This window comes from Manis javanica, chromosome 12 (assembly GCF_040802235.1).
Source record: "Manis javanica isolate MJ-LG chromosome 12, MJ_LKY, whole genome shotgun sequence".
NCBI lineage: Eukaryota > Metazoa > Chordata > Mammalia > Pholidota > Manidae > Manis > Manis javanica.
The window spans coordinates 73,916,222-73,924,581 of NC_133167.1; the positions used below are offsets into that span (position 1 = coordinate 73,916,222).

Consider the following 8,360-nt stretch of genomic DNA (forward strand, 5'->3'; position numbering starts at 1 on the left):
CCTAGGAATTTACCCTAAGAATGCAGCAGCCGAGTTTGAAAAAGACATACACCCCATTGTTTATTGCAGCACTATTTACAATAGCCAAGAAGTGGAAGCAACTTAAGTGTCCACCAGTAGATGAATGGACAAAGAAGATGTGGTACATATACACAATGCAATATTTTTCAGCCATAAGAAGAAAGCAAATCCTACCATTTGCAACAACAGAGAGGGAACTAGAGGGTATTATGCTCTTTGAAATGAGCCAGGCGGACAAAGACAAGTACCAAATGATTTCACTCATCTGTGTAGTATAAGAACAAAGAAAAAGAAAACTGAAGGAACAAAACAGCAGCACACTCACAGAACCCAAGAAAGGACTAACAGTTACCAAAGGGACAGGGACTGGGGAGGATTGGTGGGAAGGGAGGGATAAGGGAGAAAAAAGGGGCATTACTATTAACAGACATAATGTAGGGGGGATATGGGGAAGGCTGTACAACACAAGTAGTGATTCTATACCATCTTAATATGCTGATGGACAGACTGTAATGGGGTATGTGGGGGGGGACTTATTGATGGGGGGAGTCTAGTAAACATAATGTTGCTCATGTAACTGTAGATGAATCATACAAAAAAATAATAGTAGTAATAACTTAATAAAAACTTTAAAGAAAAAGATTATCATTTAAATTTGAAGGAGGGATTAAACAATTTCCAGATAAGCAAAAGCTGAGAGAATTTAGCTCCCACCAAACATCTCTACAGTATATTTTGCAGGGACTGCTATAGATGGAAGTGTTCCTAAGGTTAAAATAAACAGCTGTCACCAGAGGTAACAAAAAGGGATAGACAAAGAGTACAGAATATGATACCTAATACATAAACAATGAGGAGGAAAAGAACAATAACCTTTAGATTGTGTTTGTAATAGCACACTTAAGTGAGTTAAGTTAGATTCTAAGATACTAATGAAGGTACCCTTGAACCTTTCGTAACCACGGATCTAAAGGCTGCAATGGCAATAAGTACATACCTATCGATAATCACTCTAAATGTAAATTGTCTGTATGCACCAAACAAAAGACATAGAGTCACTGAGTGGAAAAAAAAACAAGACCCATCTATATGCTGCGTACAAGAGACTCACTTCAATCCCAAACACATACACAGACTAAAACTGAAGAGATGGAAAAAGATATTTCACGCAACTAATAGGGAGAAAAAAGCAGGTGTTGCAGTATGTGTATTGGACAAAATAACCTTTAAAGCAAAGAAAGTCACAAGAGACAAAGACGGACATGACATAATGATAAAGGCGTCAACTTAACAACAAGATATAACCATTATAAATATCTATGCACCCAACACAGAAGCACCTACATATGTGAAACAAATACTAACAGAATTAAAAGGGGAAATAGAATGCAATGAATTCGTTTAGGAGATTTCAACACTCCACTCACTCCAAAGAACAGATGAACCAGAGAGTAAATAAGGAGACAGAGGCATTGAACAACACATTAGAACAGATGGACCTTACAGACATCTACAGAACTCTCCACTCAAAAGCAGCAGGATACACATTCTTCTCAAGTGCACACGGAACATTTTCAAGAATAGATAATATACTAGGGCACAAAAGGAGCTTCAGTAAATTCAAAAACATTGAAATTGTACCAACCAGCTTCTCAGACCACAAGGGTATAGAACTAGAAATAAATTACAAGATGACAAAAAAGCCTACAATCACATGGAGGCTTAACAACATTCTCCTAAATAACCAATAGATCAATGACAAAATAAAAAGAGATCAAGCAATATATGGAAACAAATGACAACAATAATTCGACAACGCAAAATCTGTGGGACACAGTAAAGGCGGTGCTAGGAGGGAAGTATATTGCAATACGGGCCCAACCTCAGGAAAGAACAATTCCATATGAACAGTCTAACCTCACAATTATCTAAACTACAAAAAGAAGAACAAATGAGGCCCAAAGTCAGCACAAATAGGGACATAATAAAGATTAGAGGAGAAATAAATAAAATCGAGATGAATAAAACAATGGAGAGAATCAAGGAAAGCAGGAGCTGGTTCTTCGAGAAAATAAACAAAATAGATAAACCCCTATCCAGAGAGTCTACACACATAAACAATCAGAAATGAGAAAGGAAAAATCACTACTGACACCACAGAAATATGAAGATTTATTGGAGAATACTATGAAAAATTATATGGTAACAAACTGGACAACCTAGAAGAAATGGTCAACTTTTTAGAAAAATACAACCTTCCAAGGCTGACCCAGGAAGAAGCAGAAAATCTGAACAGACCAATGACCAGCAAGGAAATTGAAGCGGTAACCCCAAATCAAAAGTACGACAGGTGGCTCACGAAACAAATTGTTCATTCTGAAGCTGCTGCCTCCGGCGGCCTCTCCCCCGCCGCCGCGCCACGGGTCCCACCCGCCCCTCAGCTCGCCCGGCCCTCGCCCTCGAGGCCGCCGCCGAAACACGGCACACGCGGCAAGACGCCCGCCGGCCTCCCCGTGTGCGCGGCCCGGCCCGGCCCCTCCGCCTGCGGCCTCGGCCGGGCCCCGCGAGGACCCCACGCGCGTCGGCCGCCCGCCGAGCCACTCGCACAGCCGACTCCCTCACGGGTCCGCCGCGCTCGCAGGGGGAGGCAGGGGTCCCCGCGCCCCGTCCGGGCCGCGCCGAGCCCCGCGGCCACGTACCTTCCGGCCCGTAGAGTTGTCGCTGTCGTCTTCACCCCTGAAGCGGGGACCGCTCTGGACGCTCCGCTGCAGGTCCGCGGCGGCGAAAACCGCCTCCCGGCCAGCTCTCCACGCCCTTGGCGAGACGGTTGGTGGGGGACAGGCGGCCCCACGCGCGGCGGCGGACAAGCTGCTCCTGCGCCTCTGCCCCGCGGCGGCGGCGGCGGCTGCGGGGGTCCAGGTCGCGCCGCCCGATGGCGCCAGGCTGGAGGTGGTGGAACTGGACGGGACGGAGGGCAGGATGCGCCCGGACAGGGACCGCAGACCGCAGCACGTACACAGCCGCGGGAGAAGCTACTCCCGACGGCGCTCGCGACGCTACTGACTCCTGAATACGGCGGGGGCGGTGCCTGCAGCTACTGCGCACCCGCCGGAGTTACAGGTCTGCGCGCGCATGCTACAGGGATTTCACCTACATTCTCTCTGGTCCACACAAATACTTTACAAGGTAGATGATATTACACCCATTTTAAGGATGTAAACACTGATACTAAGATTAGAGGGTAACCTGATGAACTATATGAGTAAGTCTGTAGTTTAGTAGCTTTGTTCCAATGTTGATTTCTTAGTTTTGATAGATGTACTGTGATTTTATAAGATTTATAAGATACTAGTTTTAGGGGATTTTGGGCAAAAGGTATACAGGAATGTTGCACTATAACATTTCCATAAATCTAAAATTATTTCAAAATTAACAGTTTTTTTAAATGATTTTAAGGGATTTGTTCAATGTCACTTTTCCACTATATAACTTGAAAAGCAATAATAGAAATATTAGATGTGTAGGCAGAGAAACAAGAGTACTGACTCCCTGGTTTAGAAGGAATAAAGGGCAAGTCAGTGCCCGCAAACAGCAGAGGGAAGGTATGGAAAGTCGCTAGCTACAAAAGTAGACTCTGCTGTTCCAATTTGCTGAGGCATTGGGATGGAAGGCAGGAGAAGGGAGGGAGGGAACAGAAGGAAAGAAGGGGTGCTAGGAATACATTTGTTAGGAAAACTCACACTTGAATTCCTGCTGCTGTACCATTGTTCCTGCTGCAATTATTTCCCAAGGGGAGGCTGATTTGGAATTCTCACTGAAGGCAGTGGAAAATCAGTCAGCTAACGTGACCTGAAAAAACAAAACTTTGTATGTTCTTTTCCCTCCCAAATAGTTCCCCCTTACCAATTGGAAAAATAACATGCACCTGCACACACACACACACACAAGCATACAGATCCAAGGAGATACAATTCATTCAAGGTCTTTCTATGAGGACATATGTGAAATGCCGTAACTTTCAATCCTTATATCAGGCCAGAAACAGCAGAAGAGAGTTCTCACTATAGTTCTAAGGATTAAAAAATATTTAAGGTTTGGAAGATGGAAGTGTGAAACACATCCAGCCATGCCAGTGAGCACTAAAATAATATCAAAAAAGATACAAAGTAAAATTTCCTAAGCTTTGTAAGCTTGTCATAGTGCCAAACTGATGTTTTAAAAGATAAATGACATGTTTTAATGGGTATTAGCCAAAAAACCAAAATGACATTACAGAATTTTAACCTGAATGCAATTTTAAGGCTGAGCCAGAATATGAAAATTGCTATGCTGTCTTTCCAAATATGAGTGTTCTAGCAAATTTTATTGTGATTAAAAAATGCATGACATAAAAATATCCTCATTGACAATTTTCAAGTATACACTCACTATTGCCAACTACATGCACATTGTTGTACAATCGATTTCTAGAACTCTTCCATCTTACGTGACTACAATTCTACATCCATTGAACAACTGTGAACGCTCTCCCCTAATCCTGACATCATGTTCGACCTAACCAACATTCAACTTTCTGTTTCATTACATCTCATTACTTCAGATCTGTCATGTAAATGTAATCATGCATTATTATTTGACTGCCTTGTTTCACTTAATGTAATGTTCTCAAGGTTCATTAATGCTGTAGAATGGGACAGAACTTTCTTCTTATTTTATGACCAAATAATATCCTCTGTGTTTATATACCACATTTCCATTTAACCATCGATAGACATTCAGATTGCTTCCACATCTTAGCTATGGTGAATAATGCTACAATGAATATGGGTGTGAAAATATCTCCTGAAGATCCTGTTTTCAATTCTTTTGGATATATAGCCAGAAGTGGAATTGCTGGTTCAAATAGTGATTCTATCTTTAAATTTCTGAGGACCTTTTTAGTTTTTCATACTGGCTGCACAATTTTATAATCCCACCAAAAGCACATAATGGTTCACTTTCTCCACACCTCACCATACCATCTCTGCTTTTTATTTGATTACTGTTTGGATGGAGTATCTTTTCCATCCTTTCACTTGTAACCTATGTGTACTTTACACCTAAGGTGGATCTCTTAGAGTTAGTATAGAGTTCAATCTTGTTTTTTAATCCATTCAGCCACTCTATGTCTTTTGAATGAGGAGTTTAATCCAATTATATTTCAAGTAATTGCCAATAGTGTAGGATTTACTATTGGTGTTTCATTATTTTGTTTCTTGTTGCTCTTTTCTCCACCTTTTCTTCTCTTGCTGCATTCCTTTGTTTCATCAAATTTTCCGTTGACATGCTCTGACTTCTTTCTCATTTTCTTTTGTATATCTTCTGTTCTATTCTTTGATTGTTAGTGATTCTAAAGAAATTAATCCAATTGGCTGTTGCCATTTATGAGCACACCCAGAGCTGAACTGTCAGGACGGGCGCCTTTCTTTAATCCTAACTCTCCATTACTGGAGCAATAGATGATAGGCACAAAGAAGCCCCGGAAAACAAGGAATCAGAATGTTCAGGCAATTAAGCTGTCTTCTGTTTAAAAGTATGCATTTCAAAATGCTACTTATGTCTTCAGAAAAGGATTATTCTCTCCCAGTCTTTCTACATTCTACTTTGTTTTGCCTTCTCTTATATTTTAGTTCTATTATTAAAGAACAATTTACAAAACATATAAGAGAGTATAATAACTCAAGATGCACATCTGTAATTTCAGGGGAAAGTCCGGGGCAATATACCTTTGAAACCAAAGTCAGTCAAAAGGAGAAATAAAGTTTATTTCTTATAAGCAGTCATCCACTTCTGCTCCCCCATGTCTCTTGTGACCTGGCTACAGAAGAAGAGTCCTCACCCTACCTCTCTGGTCCAGAGAAGCCCTCGCTGGCCCCTGTAATTGCCCATTGATATGGAGACGACTACTTCTCTCCACCCCCTAAAAACACCCATTGTATGGAGATGCACTAAAGCCAGGCAAGAGATCCTGGAAATATTTCAATTTTACCCAGAGCACACCCCTCCAGAAATCTCACCTTACTATCTACTTGTTTCCCATCTTCCACAATGGCCCCTCTCTGAGATAACTGGTGCATTGTAACCAGACTAATAACATACAATAAAAACAGCAATAAAATCATGATAATCCTCAAGCCACTGGATTCAAATAGGCTCAAACTTCTATGCAGATTAAGTCCATAGCTGGCCCATCCCTCAGGCAGTCAGTAGCTGAAGAGGTAGGGAGTTCAGAGCAATCATCATGTGGCAGCTGCAGCCAGGGGGCGCATCCGGGGCATAGGGACTATATCTTGAGGGTGATAAGATACATGGTTTAATGACACCAGCATAAGCAAATCTTGTCCATCAGGTAGGATACCTGCAAGAGAGTGGCATTGTGATAAAACTGGCAGGAATGGGATCTCATCCTGGTCTAGTGTACCAGACTTACATCTCCCTGCTGTGGGAGTTACAGATGGGTGGATACATAGGGCTATGGGAGGTACATACACTGGCTGTAAACATAAAACAAAACTTCCCCATAAAATGCTCTTACCTCCTGGACGTTTTGGCTACACTACCTTGATTGTTGGGGGCCATTCTGCTGTTCCTCCAGGAATACAGAGGAGGCCAGCTTCCAGGCCTTTTCCCAAAGGTGCCAGAAGGGCCATTCATCGCTAGTCCATGTGTGAAAATGTACAGGGCCACGTCCATTCAAGTGTTTCCAGGGTTTAATGCAGTATGGGATGGCAGCAGGATGTTGCTCTACTGTCCATATCCTGGCTTGAATAATTTCTCTTTGGCTTGCACATACAGTTTTAGAGGAGAGGCAGCCTTGTGTGTTTGCATATCTGCAGGGCTCAAGGCTCCTTTTCAGTGCTTCTCACTCAAACACCATAGCAGTTTCCATGAGTGAACTGACCAGTCCCAAAGACTAATGGTGTCTGACTTCAGGCCAGATTTCAGCAAACCATTGTACCTCTCTATCATGCCTGCCCCAGTAGGATTATACGGTACATGAAACTTCCACTTTATTCCTAATTGCTGCACTCATTATTGTAATGCATGTCCAGTAAAGTGGGTGCCTTGATCACTCTCAATCACCTGCTGCTGGCCATAGGCTGCAAAGAGATGCTCTAGGTCCTCTTGGTGGTTTGCTGATTTGCACGATGTGCAGGAAAAGTAACCAGCAGGCCAGTAGCTGTGTCCACACAGTCATGGCATACCAGTAACCTTCTGATATGGGCAGAGACCCAATATAGTCTATCTGCCACCTGACAAGGGATTTCAGCCCCTTTACTGTTGTCCCATATTTTTGAGGACTCAGTATAACTCCCTCTTAGAGCACACAAGGCTGACTTCTTCAAAGGTTAACAGCAAGCCCCACCGACGGGCTACAGCCCACATTGTCCTTCGCCACGTGTGCAACAAACGCTGATGTAACCATTGGGCTACATCAGAGGAAGGCTTTCCTTCTAGCCATATCCAACACACCTGGATCAATGCATCTGCTTCATCATTCCCTGGGGATGCCAAAGGCAAATAGCCAGTCACATGATATATGGTAACAGTCTTAGTCTGACCAGGGGCTCATATGTCTTGCCACAACTCTTGCCTCTAAAGGAGCTGGTGACCAACCGTCCAGTTGGCATGGTACCATGTCAGTAGCCACAGGGTCAAGCCCCAATAGATGGCCCAGCTATCAGTGCAGACAACTATAGGGGAGGGTTCCTGGGTGATCACAAGCCATACTGCCCACAACTCAGCCCATTGGCTGCTCTTCCCCTCTCCATTCTCCATCCATATTGTCTCAGTCTTAGGACGGAAAGCCACAGCCCTCCACTTTGGGAGATGCCCACAACTGGAGCTGTCTGTATAACAAGCATCTTCAGGTATAGGGGCTTTTCCCTCCTGATAAAGACTCTCAGCTACCAATGGCTCAAAAGCAAGTTCTTCCTATTTTCCACTGGTATTGTCACTGGCCCTAATAAGCATTGGAGTTCTGCACTTAAGGAGCTCGTAGAAAGGGTGCTACACTGCTGTAAATATGTGCCCCATTTGGTCAGTGTAGACATCTGCCACACCAGTCCATGGCCTTTGGAACCAGGCTTGCACCCACCCTGCAATGGAATAGGTGGTTATTTCCTTGTTCGGAGCTGTTCTGGTGATGGGCTCCGTAGCCAGCAAGGTGTGTTGCTTCTCTATCAAGGTGTATCGAACCTTTGCTCCTTTCCATAGTTGTGACCAGAATCCAATAGGTTGGCGTGTCTGTTCAAGCTGCTGCCAAAGACCCCATCCGTAACCACTTCGGTTACATGAAC

At 43.4% G+C, this 8,360-nt stretch overlaps 1 long non-coding RNA gene across 3 annotated transcripts in view; it reads right to left on the reverse strand.

The window, feature by feature from the left end:
* LOC140845113 (uncharacterized) overlaps positions 1 to 3,364 on the reverse strand; it is a 94,227-nt gene extending 90,863 nt beyond the window's left edge. Inside the window, exon 1 of one of the 3 annotated variants that reach the window (XR_012123821.1) lies at positions 2,721 to 3,349. This is a non-coding gene — a long non-coding RNA (uncharacterized lncRNA). Of the gene's footprint in view, positions 1 to 2,720 lie in introns of all 3 variants that reach the window. The other 2 variants (XR_012123819.1, XR_012123820.1) reach the window with 2 other exon arrangements.
* Positions 3,365 to 8,360: the final 4,996 nt, after the last annotated feature.